The sequence below is a fragment of the Sminthopsis crassicaudata genome, chromosome 4 (genome assembly GCF_048593235.1).
Source record: "Sminthopsis crassicaudata isolate SCR6 chromosome 4, ASM4859323v1, whole genome shotgun sequence".
Lineage (NCBI taxonomy): Eukaryota > Metazoa > Chordata > Mammalia > Dasyuromorphia > Dasyuridae > Sminthopsis > Sminthopsis crassicaudata.
In genome coordinates, this window is record NC_133620.1 from 434,128,532 (window position 1) to 434,148,627 (window position 20,096).

The window sequence follows — 20,096 nt, forward strand, 5'->3', positions numbered from 1 at the left end:
TTGTCTTTACTGAAACTATAGGTTATTTTCACTTAAATTGTTTTCCTTCCCGGTCTTCTTCTCAGAAGCCTTCTAATCTAACATTTTCCATTTATCTTTATTCATTTTATCTTTTTAGAGTGTTGCATATGAAACCAGAGAAACTGGGTTTGAATTTTGGCTTGGCTGTGACTATAAGCAAGTCACTTAATTGGGTCTAAAGTTCCTCATCTGTAAAAATGAGATGGTCAGATGAGATCACCTTTAAGGTCCCTTTCAGGTATAAATCCATGGTCCCGTGATCCTATGTTTCTGCAAATGTTGGATTCCAATTTATTCTTCTAAACCTCATGCTATACATACAGTTGATAGCCATATCATCTATGTTTTCATCTAAATAACTGACAAAAGTATTAAAAAGCCCAGAGCCAAAGGAAAATGCCTGAGGCATTCCACTAGAATCATTCCTCTAGGTTGACATTACTTTTCAGGCATAGTCTGAATTCAACCAATTGTTAATCCACTTAACTGTATTATTATCAATTCCACACTCTTCTTATCCATAAACAGATCGTAAGAGGCTGTCAAATACTTGCTGAAATTTAGGTATACTCTGTCTATGGCATTCTAATTGCACAGTATGGTAACCTTGTGAAAGATGTTGACAGTTTAAGCTTGGAACATTTCCAGTGATGAGTAGATTAGACTTCACAGTGTGGCCTGTTCTGTGTCGGACAGATCTAATGGTTAAAAATCTTCTTATGGAATCAAAATATTAGCCCTTGTAATGTCTAATCATTTATTCTGCTCTCTGGAGCTATGCACTAAGTACACAGTTATATATTTTTCCAAAGTAGCTCTCACAAAGGACAACATCATACTCTCCTTTGGTTTTTTCACAGAATTATAGAATGTTAGATATAAAATGACAGATTAATTAAAACATACTTAAAGGGAAAAAAAAGGAAAACTAAAAGAAAAAAAAAGAAATAGAAGGAACTTTAAAGATCATTGGTCTAGCCTATTCATTTTACAGAGGAAGAAACCAAAGTCTGGAGAGGTGAAGGCCACACAGCTAGAAAATAGAAGGGCTGGAACTCAAAGTTAGGTCTGCTGATTTCCATCCTCAAGCTCTTTAACTTGCTCTTCTTTCAAGGCTTTCTCCAGTCTTATCCCCTTACTTCCTTCAGATATTCTTCATGTGAAATTGTGTCTCTCCATCATAATTGCTGCCCTCCTTTGGGTCTTGTTCTAAATGTGTAAATAACCCCCTATGCTGTATATAGGGCCTGGAAGAGAGGGGCAATGGAGTCATAGTTTTAAGCATTGTAACTTCTTTCACCTCATCAAAGAAAGAGCAGGTGTTCATTAAGTGAGTAGTGGGTCATTAGAACATGCTGGAGACAGTCCATATTTGGATGCAGGGTGGGTCTGAGTCCATATGACCTGAGGTTCAGTATGATAAGGTTAACCTGACATGATTTATTCTCTTTTTAAATTAATTTTATAATTATAACATTTTTTGACAGTACATATACATAGGTAATTTTTTACAACATTATCCCTTGTACTCCCTTCTGTTCCGAATTTTTCCCCTCCTTCCCTCCACCCCATCCCCTAGATGGCAGGCATTCCCATACATATTAAATATGTTATAGTATATCCTAGGTATAATATATGACATGATTTATTCTCAATGAAGCCATGCTACTTTTTCCATATCTAAGTGCTTTTACATCATTACGACATCATGGAAGAAATATTGGTCTCCATGGTAAAGTCTTGTATCTGATACATTAGGTGTGTAATTCTGGGCAAACCAATTGTCCTGAGTTTCAGCATCTTCCCTAATCTATCAAATGTGGCTCATAATACTTGTACTATTTACTTCCTTGGTTTATGAATAAAGTTTATTATTAAAAAAAACCATAAGGTGCAAAATAAATGGGTCATATTCTATTAGGACTAGAATATTTTCTTCTTGTTTTGTTTTTTGTATCCTCTATACTTAGTATAGTGTGGCAGATAGTAAAGACTTAATAAATACTTGGTGACTAACTGAAACCAGGCTCATTGGCCTGCAATTTGAAGGATCATTTTCTTTTTGTATTTGAAAATTAGAATATTTGTGAGCATGCATGCAGTCTAATGACAGTGATAGGTTCTTTCCAAAATTATATGTTGCAGTGGAGTTGAGTAGTATGGTGGTACAATGAATAGGGATCTGACCAGAGAACCTCAGGCAGGATGGCCATTGATGAATTTTGTGACTTTGAGCAAATGACTAATCTTTATTCATCCCAAAAATGAGAGATTCAGACGATGATTTTCACGATATCTTAGGCCTCCAAATCTATGACTTTACAAACCTATAGACACATTTAATGTGCAATGTAGGTTTATATCATCCACTTTAGAATTTCTCTATTATGATCCCAAGTGGTTCCCAAACTCCAGCCTCTTTTCAGCTGTCTTTTCTGTGTTGTCTTCCCCAGTGGGAATACAAACTCTTTCAAGGCAGGAAATCTTTCTGCTTGTATTAGCACCATACCAGGCACAGAGTAAGGGCTTACTAAATGTTGGTTGACTGAAGGCATGGCTGATTTCCTATTGATGATGGAAGTTTTTTTTAGTTATTTGAGCACCCCTTGGCCTACAGTGGGTTCCCTTTATAACTTTTGTGGTCATCATTGTTTCTCCTCCTCTTCCTCCCTTTCCTCTTCCTTTTCCTTCTCTTCTCCTTTTTTCCCTCCTCCTCCTGTTTCTCCTTTTTCCTCATAGAGTATCTGTGTTACTTGTCAGCCATCTTCTACCTTGCTAATGTTGAATCCAAATCTATCTATTATAATAGCATCTGCCTTAATAGGATTGAGGATCAAACAAGATCATACACATAAAAGTGCTTTGCTTTTTTTTTTTTTTGACATATTAGCCACATGATACTAATGCTCTCCTTCTTCATATCTGCTTCCCAGAGTCCCTCTCTTCCTTAGGATACAGCTTAAACTTGAAGCCTTTTCTGATAACAACCTCCTCCCCCAACTTAGTGCTCTGCCTCTCAAACAACTTTGTGTGGAATTACTTTGTATATATTTATTCTATTTTATGTATACTTGCTATCTTCCCATTAGAATGTAAGTTTGCTGCAAGGAGATACTGTTTTATTTATTACGTTTTTATCTCTAATGCTTAGCACAGCATTTAGCACATAGTAGATACTTGATAGGCAGCTATGTGAAGAGAGTACTGGACTTGGAGGCAGAAAGTTCAAGTCCAGTTGTATAGACTTCCTAGTTAGGGCGCCCTAGGCAGATGATATAACCTCCATTTGCCTCACTTTTCTCATCTGTTAAATGGGTATGATGATAATAGCACATACAGCACAGGGTTATTATAAGCATCTAATGCAGTAATATTTGTAAAATGCTTTATAAACCTTGAAGTTATATAAATATTAGCTATTACTATAACAATAATAAATACTTGATGACTGATTGACATGTTAGTGAACTATGTTAGAAAATGGCTATTCAACAATTTGGAATTATGCCTTCAAAGTTACTAAACTTTGACCTAGCAAAGAAACTACTAAATTGAGGCTCCAAAGAGATTAAAGAAAAGAAAATGTCTGATATGAACAGACATATTTATAGCACTTCTTTTTATAGTGGCAAAGAATTGGAACTAAAGGAGTACATCCACATCAATGGAGTAATGGCTGAACAAAATATGGTATAATACTAGAGCATTCATGGCATACACATACCTGGGAGACTTTGGGCAAATCCGTTTATCTACCATTTTTATGGAAATGGAATGCTACTATTTATAGGAAGTGATTAGAGGAAGAGTTTCAAATAAATCTGGAAAGACTTGTTTAAACTGATGCAGGGTGAAGGGAGTAGGACCAGGAGAGGAATCCATACAATAATAGCAACAAGGGAAAGACAAATAATGCTGAAGGCTCTGCAATGACAAAAAAGAAAACTTGAGTTGGAGAGGTGAGGCACTCAGGATATAGAACAAGACATACATTTTGGTACACAGCCAAGGTGAGAGTTTGTTTTGCTTGACTACGAACGTTTGTCATGAGGCTTTTGTTTTTGTTTTATGGGGAAAGGGAAGTGGCAGGATGAGAAAATCAATGTTTATCATAAAACAAAATAAAATTGAAAACCATTAGAGCTTTTCTCTAACTTCCTTGTGCCTAACACATAGGAAGTATAAATACCCATAGTATAAATGCTTCATAAATATTGTTGATTGGCTCTATGACTTAAGGTTTTGTCCTGTTAATGTGTTTCTCTATGCAAATAATCATCTATGTTCAAGGATATATATATCCTACTTGGTCTTGGTAAATCTTGAGGAATTTAGCTAGGCTGGTCTTTGTAGGAAAATCTGCATAGTTTATCACTGGCCCTGTACTCAAGCTCCCTTAGATTTAGATCTGTGAGTAACCTTAGAGATCTAGTTTTAAATGAGGAAACTGAGGCATGAAAATAAAGAGGCTCACATCACCCAGGTAATAGTAGTTGGGCAAATTTGAAATGAGTGCCCTTCTCCAAATTCATTGCCCCCCCCATCATTATACAATGCTTTCTTCTATTGGCACATCACTCAGGAAACCAAGGTCACCTTCATGCCACAATGAGACATTAGAGGAGAACTTTATTTAATAGTGATTTATGAGTGTCTTTAAATCTTTTCATGTGTTTCAGTTCTTCCTCTTCCAATCAGAGTAGAAGAGTCTGTGAATTTTTCAAGGTCAAGAATTATTTTTCTTTTTTCTTTGTTAGTAAGCTCTCCACCTATAGTGTTTAGGTAGGGTTCTGTCACATGGTGAGACTAAATTGAATGCTGCTGTCCAACTAAGAACCCAAGGTTCATAAAGCCTCTCTCCCTCAATTTCCCCAGGAGGCCTTGGCTTGTACAATTTCTCCTTGTCAAAATTCATAAAAAATTTAAATATGCAATTAATCCAGTTTTATCAACTTTACTATAAGCAAATAGTGGAAAGACCATGAAATTTTAAAGACAAAATTTGGCCCTGGAGAAAAGTTGAGAAAATGCACCATTTATTTCCCTCTTTGTAGTTTTGGGGAACTATGACAGTAGACATCACATATATCGGTCAGTGACAGTTGATATATTGATTGGTTTGACTAAACTTTTTTTCCCCCTTAAAACAATTCTTTATTATAAAGCTATTGTGTAGAGGATATCGACCAATCAAATTCTGCAGAGGCATTATCCATTTCCATTCTAGTACATAAGCATTTCAGTCAGCTTGTCTATTAAAAATGATCCAGAGACTATGAACAAGAACTGATGCTAGTAATCCAGATAGAAAGGAGGCAGGAACAGTGGAACTCAATGGATCAGGTCAGAATATCAAATAAGGGAAGGCAGCAAGATTTTAAATCTATTAAATTTTGACTGATCATCTACACTTCAGAAATCTTCAAATGTTTGAATCAGGATTTAATTTATTATTTTGTTAATGGCCTAGATATAAGAAAATAGAAAAATGTTAGTAATGCCAATTAAACTTAAAAGTGTTTCCCTCATTGGTTATTAAACCTTTACTAACATTCCCCATTCAGCGGCAGAGAAGAGTTAACCAAAGTGGGAATAATGTCTAAAATAGGGAAGTAGTCTCCAAAGAATGACAAAATCTTAGCATCAATAATGATGAAAGAAGAGACAGGAAGTTTGTGTAAGGGAGGCAGCACTTCTCTTCTGCAGAAATACAATGAAAAGCTCCATTTCTTGATGAAAGTTAGCTGAGGAGGCAGGGTTGACATATTCCCTAAATATGGAAACACATGGAGACATAGGAACAATGACCAGTTAGCCACTGGGGCAGCTGTTCCTAATTACTTTCCATCATTACCAATTAGGAACAAATCTATTTAAGCCAATGTTGGAGCCAGGCATAGTTCTGGTGATCATTAGCCTGGCACATTTGATTTTAGGGAGGTTGAAGAATTTTTTTGTGTGGCAAATCAATAGATTTATGGTTCAAAAGATTGGAATAGGGTCAACAATCTATGGGTATTCTTAAACTGACAGAGGTCTTGGGGTTACATCCTTTTCTGTCTTTCTATTAGTGGCTATAACTTTCCACAGGGAGTTTGAAGAATTGGAAGGGCCGGTCTGAATGTATTTATATTGAGCAGGGAACAGGGATCTTAAGAGTAAGAACCTGTCCTGTATCTTATAAGTCTGTAGGTTCGTGGGAGCAAGTTGGGGTGTAACTTAGTTTTCTTGGGTCAAAGATGGAACCTGCCCATCATATGAACTGTCCATGGGTTCTGCCAAGTAATATGTACTTGAAAATCTCTTGTTGAGACTTTCCTGAGATCAGAAGAGGTGAAAGAATGTCAGATAGGTGGCTTATGACCCTAAACACCAAAAAGCAGATGCCAGGAAAGGATGGTTTAGAATTCAGGGGTTCTCAAACTACAGCCGGGGGCCAGATGTGGCCCATTGAGGACATTTAAGTGACCCGCCAGGTTATGGCAAATGGGTTGAGGGGCGGAGACAGAGTGTGAGCTTTTGTTTTTACTCTAGTCAGTGAACTGGCCCCCTATTTAAAAAGTTTGAGGACTACTGGTTTAGATATTAGATATCTATTCCCTTTGCTGTGCAAAGGGAAGTAAAGGAGACTCATTAAGAGTTAGCTGTGGATAATTTATAAACTAAAAAAATCCATGTTAAACTGATCCAGAGTTGACTTCAATCATTATATCATAGATATACTCAATGTAACTATACTAAAACCCAATCACCTCTTCACAAAAGACACCATGATCATATGGAAGGTCAATTAATATGGAAAGTGTCTGAAGGACTATCTGCTTCCTGATAACACAACTGGAAACTCCTCAGGAGATGGAACTCAAGCATCCAACAAATCTGGCTGTCAATGCCAAGTTTAAGTTTGAAATTTATACACTGAGTTTACCGTGAAATTGGCAACAAAAAATTAACAACCTCACAAGTGTTACCAGTTGTGGCAAAGCCTAATCTGTATTAAATTCTGTAATGAATAGCTAAACAGCCTCTTGATTCCCAGGGATTTCCATGTGTCAAGTTAAAAACTTGGCTGTTCTCCTAATCCTAGGTCAAATTGTGAAGTTCTCACCACAGACTGTGTCTATAAGCAGAAAGTAAATATATTCAGTTTGCTGTGGCTTGTCTATAAGGAAGCATTCGCTTGAATGGCAGTATTAAAACAAATCCTAGCTAATCATAGGCTTGATGAATTGTTGAATACTGCTGTGATCCACATGGTTGTATGGATATAGGCTTATGCTGAAGCCATTTTGTGGCTAGTAGGTGGCTCAGATGATAGAGAACTGAGCCGGGAAGCAAGATCTAGCCTCAGACACTTACTAGCTATGTGACCTGAGAAAATCACTTGACCTCTGCTTGTCTCAATTCCCCAGTTACAAAACAACACCTGCCTCTTAAGGTGTTTGTGATGAAAAAAACCAAAATTATATTTGTAAAAGTGCTTGGCACATAGTAAGTAGTATACAAGTGGTTTTTTTCTTTCTCCCCCGTAATAATATTCATGACTTCTAGAAGAGATCATAATTGATCGGTTAGACTAGCTCCCAGTCAATCAAGTAGTAGCACAAGTTTGTTTTGAGTATCTTACAATGGGCTAATATTCTTGGGCACAAAACAGATACATGATTTGGTTACTGTTCAACTATTAAGAGGAAAAGACAAGAAGGGCACACAAGAAACAACTGGAGAAAACACAAGGTAACAATATAATGTAACAAAATAATTAGCCTGTTGCCTACACACTGAGGTTAGTGGATGCCTTGGGTTCAGGAGTTCTGAGCTGCATTACAGCTAAAGCCAAACAGGTATCTTCACTAAGTTGTGGGAAGGGACAGATAAAATTACACAAACAGATGTTATGGAGAACATCAGGCACAGCAATAAAATATGGTGACTGCTACTCCCCCGCCCTTTCAGGGTATGTATGAGGTGGTGGTAGCTAGACACCAAGCTGCCTAAAGAGGGTCAGATTAGTCTAGGTCTAAACGGAGCAACTCAAAGCTCCCAAGCTGATCAGCAGTGGGATGTGGTCCATGAGTTCCAGTGTGCCTCCAGTCTGGGAAAGACAGGGATACTCAAATTCAAAAAACAAAACAAAACAAAATAAGAAACAGGTGATATGCAATTGAATGCTAAGCTATATGACAGAATTGTTCAATAGTGTAGTAAGCATCTCTCAACACTGAGGTTTTAAAGCATTGGTTATCTTACTACTGTTCATGGCTGTGGTGGAGAGCATTCTAGCTTAGGACTAGATCTAATTTCTAAATTCTCTTGCCACCCAGATTCTAGAATTCTACAACCATAAGGCCCTTAGGCCATGACTACCTAAGGAATTCAGAGAAAGACAATATCATTGAGGATTGGAATAATTAAAGGGAGGTTTCCTGAAAGAAAGGGAGCTTTAGCTTGGCTTTAGAGGCAAAGGATTGACTACCTAGAGTGTTCAAGAGACCCCAGATTTAATACAGCCAATGATGCAGTGATGTAGACTAGACTTCATTAGAAAGAGAAAGAGGAAGTTTCATTCAGTTAGAAGCAGAGAAGAGTCAGAATCCATTATATTTCATTGAAATAATTCCCATGATCAGTCTCTGCAAAGTATAACTTTAAAGAAATCCTAATTGAACCTCTGAAACTGAACAGCTGATCTCATGGAGTCAGCCACAGGAGGATTCAGGATCTGGCTTCTGGTAATACAGGTGCGTGCCCAGAATTCTATTATCTATAGAGAACTTCTTTGGCTCCTTCCTCTGATAACAGCCTGGCTAGTCCTTCATAGTTGGACAGCCAGAAGAGGGAAGATTGGTGGTCCTGGATGATGATAGCTGTGATTTCCCCAAAATAAATTATTTTATTTTGCTTTCCATAGCCTTTTTGGCAGATTTCCAAAAACTGAGAAGTATTAGTGGGCACTAGACTACCTCTACCTAAAATAATCCTTGATAGTCCCTGCATTTGGTACAAATGCATTTTGGACTCTTTAAAATTCTCAGCTAAAATTACAAAACTATGGAGAACATTGGGCATAAAAATTAAGGCAGAGTGATGGCTGAAAAGGTATTCAAAAAAATCAAAGAGGAAGTAACCGATAGCAGGATCAGACACAGTGTATATATCCTCAGATGTCTATATACCAAAGCAAAGAGTGATGGGTAATAGAAGTGTTACTACTGGGAAAAGGTAACAAAGGCTGAGATTACTCAACGTTGAAAATTAAACATGAATATATTGTTGGTGGAGGCAGGAATCAGGACATTTGGAATTATGCAAATTTCCAAATGCTTTGGCTGTGCTGGGCCCATACTGCCCGCAGCCCCTCACCCTCCCCAAGAGTTCATTGACAAAAAGGCTCCACATACACCAAAATATTTATTGCAGCATTTTTTTTGTGGGAGCAAAGAATTAACAACAAAATAGGTACCCAAAAATGGGGGAATGGCTAAGCAAATTGTGGCATATGAGTTATTATTGGAGAATTATTTTACCATAAGAACTAATAAATAGAATGGATTAGAGACATGAAAGACTTGCATGAACCAGTGCAAAGTGAACCAAGAAAACAATATATGCATTGACTACATCATTTTACGTGAAAATAATGACAACCACAAAATAATCAAAACCAATTTTGCAAAATTGCAAACAAAGTTGGCCCCAGAGAAAATATATGCAAAGATGTTTCCTTCTACTCTTTTGCAGAAGTGAAGTGGGATGTGGTCCATATTATGGAATATTGCATATGTCAGATTTTTTTTTTAAAAAAAAGGAATTGGCTGATGTGGCCGATTTTTTTCTTTTTCTTTTTTTTTTTAAATAATTTTTTTGTTACAAAGGAAATCTCTCTGGGAGGGAGGAGAGAGAAATCTAGATGAAAATTTTATGTGGAAAAAACAAAAGATATCACTAAAAATCTATTTTTTAAAAAGTGAGGAGAGAGATTTTATGACTGGAGTAAAGTGAGTTTAAAAAGCATGATTTAAAAAAAAGAACAAACAGATCAGATAAAAGGGATGGCAGAGTAGTATGCTTGTTAAAGAACACTGCACATGGAGGGAAATTCTAACTTGAGGAGGCCAATCAGCAAACATTTATTAAGTGCCTACTACTGGACAGAAACTGTGTACCATTCTAGAAATATAGCTGTTTCCTATCCAGAAAACTTGAGTGATCCTTAGAAGCAAGTGATCTTTTGAAGTTTATTCAGAAGAGTGGTAGGGATAAGAGGTTGGGATTGACCCAAACTCTTTAGGTTAAAAAGATGTCAGCATAATCTCACTTCCTTGAGCAAATGTAAGTGTAAACCTATCTCTTTGTATAATTTCAACCCTCTTTAGATGTCCCATTTCCTGTATTTTAGCTTAATTTAGACCAAATTTGTCTTCCTGGCTTTGGATTATTGACTCCATTACCAGCCTTTGCCTCTGGATCTTAGATATACTTCTTATGTCTAGTCTCTTGCTGATTTTGTCATTTTAGAAGCTCTAATGATGGGCTCATCTACTTTGAATATACCGTCACACAATAATTAACATAATTAGTAAAGACTTCAATCCTAAAAATCAGATCAGTAGAATAGCATTGCAGTTCATTGACACAGCTCTCAATTATATCCCTCTCTCATCCTTGTACAAAGACTGGATGACTTGTACAAAGACTGGATGGATACTCATTGGGTATATTGAAAAGAGAATTCTTGCACAAGTCTGGGTTGAATGATATGGCCTTGATAGTTCCTTCCAAATGTGAAATCAAAATGATTAAAATCAAGTGAAAGCACAGAATATCATGAATCAGTTGTATGTAATGCATAGTATGATAGAGAACTTTTAAGATGATATGAATAGGAACAGATTGTAGTGCTTTTACAGGGGTATTATGTAAGAAGATAGCACAGTGCAATAGATACAATATGGGGCCCAGAATCAGGAAAACTCATCTTTACGAGTTCAAATCTGACTTCAGCTATTTACTAATTGTATGACCCTCATCAAGTGACTTATCCCTGTTTGCTTCTGGGTTCCCATATCTGTAAATATGAGCTGGAGAAGAAAATGTCAAACTACTCCAAACTACTTTGCCAAAGAAAACAAACAAAAAACCCAAATGGGTCTACAAAGACATTATGCAAGCCACATAATATCAAGAAGATTGGGAAGGCAGGATGATATTAGATTAGGGAGGGATTTGAATGTTGAACAAAAAAATTTGAACTGAGATCTAATATAAGACAGGAGAAGTTAATCAGTAAAGATTTCCTGAAGATGAATTTTAAGTAAATTTATGAGAGAAGAAACATGAAATCATAGATTTCATATATGCTCAGATATGCTAAGATAGTTGAAATAGATCTACTTGAGCATGAAAATCTGGCATCCCTCCTTTTCTGCTTCTATGTTCAAGGAGAGATGGATACCATTTGGAGCAAAGTCATCTAATGAAACAGTGATATCTGTTGAATTTTCCAACTATAGATAGAAATCTACAAAAGATTGCCAAGGAACAGCTTTATGATGCTGTGAGAAGTCTAGAAAAGAGACTCAGTGCAAGGGAAAATTGATCTGCTTAGATGTTAAAATCCTAATTCCTCTAGGTATGAAATTAAATATGACTCTTTTTCTTTGCCTTTGGGTCATGTTCAGTAATCTTTCAGATTCCCACTCCATTCTATGTTCTTGAGTCTTTGAAATCCCCCCCCCCCAATGCCACAAACACAGACTATAAGATAGCATAGATATAGACCTGTGTAAGTCATAGTCCCCTGCCCTTGGAAAAATTAAGTACTCATTTCTGATATAATTTATCATAATATTCCTGAGAATAATTGAATGTCAAATAGGAAAATACTGACCTCACATACAAGCACTAGACACATAAAGAGCTGAATGGAAATGCTATAAAGGACCTCAGCAGTCACATTTTACAGGTAAGATAATTTGGGAGAATGGTGAAAGATCACTTAGTCTATCTCTTGATTTACAGAAAAGATTAAAAAAAAAACCTCAAGATATTACCCTTGTCTTCTTTTTTCATCCTCCTTACTCACAAAATAACATTTTTATATAGTTTCAGGAACATATAAAATAGCTCAAATAAAAGTTTAATAAATGTGTATATATACACACATATAATATTCTCCCAAATAATCTTACCTCTAAAATTAAGAGATCATACAAAGTAACAAATAAAATGTTTCTTTGGGAAGTTCCCTAAACTTAGGTGAAAAAGTAATGTCTGATGTCAAGTTATTTCAGTTATTCTGGCTTTTCCTGATCATATATAAAAATGTCTTATTTTTAGATTGACCATTGTGTATGAGGTAGAGGAGGTAAAGGAGTGAAGTTAATCATTTTATGATCTGGGTGTTTATATGTACATATACATACAAATATATGTTCATACACAAAACATAAAACACTCACAATACACAAAATAACAATGAACAGATATACTACATAACAAAAACATTGTATAAATACATGTGTACATACACACAATGTAATAAACACATGTGAAATATCCTATGCATGTATACGTGTGTGTACACTTGCACACCCAATAAAACTATACATGCCTATGTGTACATAATGCAATATATAATTAATATTGTTGTTGTTCAATCATTTTTCAGTTGAATGATTACTTATAATTACATTTGGGATTTTCTCGGAAGAGTAACTAGAAAGGTTTGCCATTTCCTTCTCTCACTTATTTTACAGATAAGATATTGAAAAAAACAGGGTTAATTGACTAGTCCAGGGTCAAACAACAAGTAAGTGTCTGAAGTCAGATTTGATGGAGGGAGAGGAGTCTCCCTGATTTAAGACCTGGCACTCTATCCACTGAACCATGTAGCTGTCCATAATTAACACATATTACATACATATACACATAATATTTACATATTTATACATATATACATTATAATAAACATAATATACATATGTACACTAATGTGCATATCCACAAATATATCACATACAAGGATGCATGCATACTTATTCACATACAAACACTCATAATACTGACTTGGATGCATCTCTTTCTGACATCCTCAAGGACATCAGGATGCTATATTTGGCTTTGTCTGTAGGCAAAGAGATAGACTAAATGATGCTCTGAACTGCCTTTCTACCATTTTTATTCTCAACATGGCAGAATTGCCCTGGAATCACTCTATGTTTGGAGAGGAGAGAAGATTGGTACTTGAAGTATTCAGAGTATGATCTTGTTGCTGTGTTTTCCAACCCATGAACCTGTCAGAGCTTCTGTATGTTCTAGGGCCCTCAGGGCACCCCTTGGATTTCACATGCAGAACCACTTGACCCCAAGACTCTAGTTATTTTTGGAATTTCTTCAATCCTGGTTCAGGTCAAATTTTGATCTAGCAGCTTTTTGGGTATGGAAGTTAGGTTAGTATTGTTCTTTATCATTAATGGTGTTGACTTCATTATAGGGGGGGGAAGGCAGCTATGAAGTCTGGAATTCCACCCACACATGGAAAACAAGGCTCATAAAAGCAAACAATGGTTCTGTGTTTGTCACCCACGGAGTACCCCATCCCACCACATGTGATAATGTATTTCTTCTCCCAGTGCTCTTCACCTGGGATTGATAAGGAGCAAAAAGTGAGCTAATATCAGGAGGCCAGCTAAGTAATTACATGGCAGAACATAAATACTTGGAACCTCTGTATAACTGGGAATACATTCCTAACACTGGCAGAAGTCCCATCTTTAATGTTTAGATAATTATCAGCACAGAGATCTTTATTTAACAATATTTAGACAATGACTACAATAACCTAAACAAGTTAATTATTTCAACGTTAATAAGGAAAACATGCCTTCATCTCTGGACCAAACATATTTGAATCAAGTAAATTGGTCTCTAAGGCTGGTCCAGAGCAAAGTAGGTACACTTGGTCGGCAGCATCCCTTATTCCTGCTCCCTAACCTGTCTCATCTTTATATCCCTCTTTCCTCTTTTTGTGGCGTTTCTCCAGGTTTCTCGTACCCTCTTGTCTCTAGATGCCAACACTTTTCATAACTATTCCCCCCTCTTGCTAGATATTTCTTATTCAGGTATCCCAATGTACTAGTTCCCAAATCAATCTATATCTATCTTCGTTCAAGTCTCTGTTAAACAGCAGAATAAGAAAATTCATAAGTCAATTCCTCACGGATTCATGATTTTGTTGGGGTTCCCCCACTTTTATTAATTGAGATTACAACCTGTCCACATATTAGGAAACTGTCTTTGTGAGTTTTAGAAGCCATCAAAGACACTACTTGGTAAGCCATTCCTGAGGTGATGATCCACAGGCCATAGATATGCAGTGTATTCAAAGTCTTTCCAGATTGAAATTAATGAGCAGGACTTGTCAAGAAGTTGCATTTTCCAGATGCAGCCTTCAAAAAGTCAGGACCACCTCCAATGCCATAATGAGGCAATGAGGAACACATTTGAAGTCAGGGAACAAGCACAATGCCAAATTCATATTAAGTTGCTCTTCAATACTTCAATTGATTTATGATCTCACTCCCTCCTAATGGTATAGAATAGATCATAACCCACGCACAGTTTCTCATCGGTGGACTCACAGAAATGCACAAATCATCTGTATAGTGTCCATTCAGCATCCTGGGGGCCTTCCTCTAGATCTTCAAACATTACTTGGGTACCATTACAATCAAGGGACATGATCTCTCATTCTCACCACATGACTTACTATTTCCTTTTGCAGGCATATATCTCTGACTAGTTTACATAGATTCTGGGCTTACAGTTCATTGTTTGCTATGGGATGTTGCCTATTTACACCCACCATGCATCTTTCCATTGACTTCTGGGTGACCTGCAATTTGGAGATTATGACATCAACCATTTGCAGTCATATATCATCAGGGGAAGAAAACTGGCACTAGAAATAGTGTTTTATTTCACTGAAGTAGTAAAAAACACTCATCAATTTCCCAGATGCAGTTTAGCCTACTCTTCTCTGATTTGATTCTGGGCCAAATGCATTGTCCAGCTGGAGCATCTCTCCAATATATTATATATATATGTATATGTCCTAATAGATCATCAGTTCAATGGGTTATTCATCCAACTGCATATCACATCCTAGACAATAGTCATTCTTCATTAGTTTAGCTTTTCTTGGATTGTCAGGCTAAACTTTTCTGAGTGGGTGAATCTCAATGAGAAGACTCTGTAAGGTCATCTGCAACCAGGGAAGTCTGGAGGACCCCACAATCTATATGGAATTCCCCTTCCATTTGGATTTATTCTTTAGGAGAGTGTCAAGTGTCTTTAGCAATAAATATCTCATTCTCTTCTATCTTAGTTGACATTGATAATCAGAGAATCATCAAAGTTATTTGTTATTGCCTCTCTCAAGGAATCTTGAGTGATCTTAACACCTGCATGAAGATATCCTGTTGGGAAGGAGATTTTCAACTTTTAAGTTAAATGCCTTAAAAATCAACCAATATGATTATGGCTAAGTTGCTTAAATTCCCTAGGCCTCAGTCTTCTTATCAGTAAAACAGGAATAAAATAGGTGCAATGGATGGAGTGGTAGAGTCAGGAATTCCTGAGTTCAAATCCAACTGACACTTATTAGCTGTTAATTTTTGTTTGCCTCAGTTTCATTATCTGTAAAATGGGAATAATAATAGCAGCTACAGAGTAGGCAAAATATAAATGTTAGCTATCATCATTAAAGCCTTAATGTAAGCTATTGCAGGGGCAGCTAGGTGGCACAGTGGATAGAGCACCAGCCCTGAAGTCAGGAGGACCTGAGTTCAAATGTGACTTCAGATACTTAATACTTCCTAGCTGTGTGACCCTGGACAAGTCAGCAAAAAGCAAAAAAAATATTGTATATAAAGTATTTTCCAACCTTAATGCTAACCATTGCCAACTAATATAACTAAAATTGCTATTATTTATCAGTCTTCATGTTCAGAATTCTCTATAACCAGTTTGCATAACAACATAATTCTTGGAGAGAGCAGAAGTAACTTAGGCAAAATTATAAAATAGGAGAACTATGTTTCTGATGCCATATCATGTCTCTTCCCCATTCCTCCTTCACTCCACTCCTTTCCTTTTCCCCCTAGGTCCCTTTCCCAGCAGCTTCTAGATCTGGATTCTTTCCATTCTCTGCATTAAGCTTACTAGAACTCATTTCCTTCAGGCCCCTGCTTGGATTTTTCATTTCAGTAGAAACTTTCTAGGAGTCCTATGTCTAGAACTTTTCCATCTCTGCATTAAGCTCACTAAAACTCATTTCCTTCAGGCCCCTGCTTGGGATTTTTCATTTTAGTAGAAAGTTTTTAGAAGTCTATGTTCAGAACCTTTCCATTATCTGCATTAAGCTTACTAGAACTTATTTCCTTCAAGCCCTCCTTAGGTTTTTGTATTTCAGTAGAAACTTTCTGGAAGTGCAATATTAATTACCCTCAAGAAACCAACACTAAAAGTGAGAACTTTCAGGCACTGTGCCAAGAGGTGGGAAGAGACACTTGGCACATTTTCCATCATAACCAATAAAAGTGATCACCAATGTCAAAGACTGTTTCTAACTGGGAGATCTGGTTTGGAGAGTTTTACCTCCCCTAGTTTCCCTAGTGCTCTGCCTGGCATATCATAGGCACTCAAATAAAGGCTTATTTGAGCTACAGAGGGTTTACCAAGCATTGGTTGTCCTAGCAGCATCCTTCAGCAAATTTTTATCAGTTCACAAAACTTTTCCTCCTCAAGGCCCTTATCTCTTTAAACCTATTAGCTCCCCAAAATGACTCTTCTTTCTCTGACTGAATTCTGCTCTGCCTGCTTAGAATCATTTCTTGCCAACCCCTTGTCGCCTCCCTCCTGCCCTAGGCTGAGCAATAGGAAGTACAGAACTTGGGTGTTTTACTGACCCAGAGTTTAATTTGGAATTATGCATCCTGTGGAGTGTGCTTTGGAGGGAGCTATTCTTTCTATTCAACCCCTCTCAATTGTCTTCATTGCCCCCTTTTCAAAAAGGGAACTCATAGGCTTGTAAGAATACATAGATTTAGAGTTAAAGGAGATTGTAAAATTTGTATAGCTCAGTATTTCTCAAACGGTCCTCCAAGAAACCATGAAATATCTTTAAATTGCTGGGTTTTTTTTTAATGTATTATTTTGTTTGGTGATAGTTTTAAAAATAATTCTAAAGAATTTTATAATAGTTCTGTGAATGTTTTGTTTAAAGTGAGGAATTCCTGATGCTGAGTGAAATGAGCAGAACCAAAAAGAACACTAGAACAATGTGATCAAATATGATAGACTTAACTCTCATCAGCAATGTGCTGATACAAGACACTTTCAATAGACTTGGGATAGAAAATGCCATAGAATTATGGAGACCGAATGTGGATCAAAGCATACTATATTCCCTTTTTTTGGTTTGCTTTTTATTTCTTGTGATTTTCCCCTTTTTGTTCTGATTTTTCTTTCACAACATGACTAATATGGAAATATGTTTATAATGATTATACATGTATAACTTAAATTAGATTGCTTGCTGTTTGGTTGGGGAAAAATAAGGGAGGATAGGGGAAAATGTGGAACTCAAGATTACGTAAAAATGAATGTTAAAAGCTATCTTTACATATAATTGGAAAAATGAAATAATATCGAGGGGAAAAATAAAGTGACCACTTCTTCCTCTACACTTCCACTAACTAAGCCACCCATTTTATGGATAAGTCATCCAAGGCCCAAACAGAAAGATTCAGGTAATATAGGTAGGAAGCATGCGGATTCAAGCCCTGGTCCTCTGACTCCCAAATTTAGTAATCTTTTCAATACTGCACCAGAGCAAGGGAGTTCTGTAGATCAAGGAAATCTACTTCTGCTTTCTATTCCTTCAAATTTGCTATGTCAACTACTTCTTACCACATCACCCACTTTCTCCTCTTGCCTTTCAGTTTTCTATGTGATGTGTGCACTTATATAAACCTAGAAAACAGAGCATTTTCATTGGGAGTCTCCCCTCCCTAGACTGGCCTCCTAGCTTCCATCTGCCAACACCACCACCCCATCCTCTTAAAAATTCCTCTGGAAAGCTGGCCCCATAGTGGCCATCTGCCCACGGAAGAACTGGGAGTAATGATGACAACTCTGGGCTTTAAAAGCCATTGGCGTCTTGTGACTTTGAATTTTAACCATCTCCTCCCACCTGGTATTTTTGGTCTATAAACATGCATCTCCCCCAGTGATCTGAGCCATATCTCTTCATCTAAGTGCATTATAAAAACGGTCTGAGTGTAGTTCTCAGCTCTTGGCCTAGAGTTGCTGGCAGCCCTGGCTTAATATTAATGAAGAACAATGTAAGCCTAGTAACCCCAGCCTGCTACAAAATTCCTGAGGGGTCAGAGGCTGACTTCTGGTCTACCCATGGCTAAATGTCTCATACACTGCCAGGCACATGTGGGCGATTGATAAATATCATTAGATGATGGTGGCAATGACAAAGATCAGAAGAATAGGTCTTTTCTTCTGCCACTTGCTATTTAAATTTCCAGGATTTTCTTCAATTCTAGGATAAACCTGTGAAGAGAGGGAATGTTCTTCCCCTATTAAGGAAGAACAGGGAAAAGGAATCTTTACTTAACCTGGCTGGCACCTCAATTACTGCTAGATTGGCCAACCTATCTTGTAGTTGTATTTGGTCTCCAGGCTTCTCTAGGTACCCCATATCCTCAATTCAATTCAATAATTAGATAGTAACATCTAGAATGTGCTAGGAAAAGGGTGTTAGACCTTGGGAATATAAAGACATGAGTGCAGATGAGTGAATATAAAACATGAATATAATAAATCTAATGACATTTCCACGGGCGTGTGTGTGTGTGTGTGTGTGTGTGTTGGGGGAGAGGAGCAGAGAGTATCAAGAACTAGAATTGGTAAAGATTGCCTTGATGAATGGATATTTGGGCCTTGGAAGGAATTGGGAGTTAGAAAAAAAGTGGATGTGAAGAGGGAGAGCATTCCAGGTATTGGGGTGCCGTTAATGCAAAGGCATATATAAACAGAAGACGAAATGGCATGGATAGCGAACAGCAAGTATGCCAGTCTAACTAGAAGAGAAGATTCCAGCCTAAGCCTTTGCATTATCATTCCTTTTCTTTAGTCATCTGGAAACAGAATTTGGGTTATTCTCAAGAACCTTAGCTTTACTAGTAATTAAGGGAATTAAAGTAAAAAACAAACAAAATTTACTGAACACAGAATTGTCAAACCACAGAAAATAAGAATCCCTAATCTAGCCATGGAGGCTGGCACAAGCTTCCTGAGCCAATTAGTTCTCCTCTCTTTGATCCTCTCTCCCATCTCAACCCTGCCACATGACTAGACACAATTCTTTATGGGCAAAGCTGGTTTTTGCATTCATCATCCCTTTCCCACCACTCAGTACAAGTCCATGTCAAAGCTATAACCCTCTCTATTCTTTCCCATCAACTTTCTAAGTCAGTGTTTTTGAGCCACCTCTCATATTAGCAAAGATCCAGCTCCTTCCTTCTCCAGCCTGTGATTTGTTGAAACAAAGTCTCCTTCTTCACCTATCCTTACCCATATATTCTACCCAAACTCACAGTATCTCAGACAGCCACAGAAGTTCCAACCACAGTAAGGAAAGGTTGTTTTTTTTCCCCCTACCAGCCATCTGGAAATTCCTCTCATAGAAAGAAGACATTCTAAACAAGCCCAGAATACTTGGTCTCAACTTTCTCCTTGGTGGGTACTTGGAGATCAATTCTGTATATATAAAGGGATCATCTCCCACTTCACCCATGGTTTAGATCAAGGGTTCTCAAACTAAGGCCCACGGGCCGCTGAGGACATTTATTCCGACCACCGGGTTATGGCAAATGGGCTGAGGGGCAGAGACAGAGTTTGAGTTTTTGTTTTTACTATAGTCTGATAGGGACAGTGAACTGGCCCCCTGTTTAAAAAGTTTGAGGAGCACTTGTCTAGATCATATACAGCCACTGAAA

At 37.2% G+C, this 20,096-nt stretch overlaps 1 protein-coding gene across 1 annotated transcript in view; it reads right to left on the reverse strand.

Annotated features, from left to right (window-relative positions):
- The window catches only part of NGF (nerve growth factor), an 81,447-nt gene that overhangs the window by 38,125 nt on the left and 23,226 nt on the right, over positions 1–20,096 (reverse strand). The window lies entirely within an intron of this gene.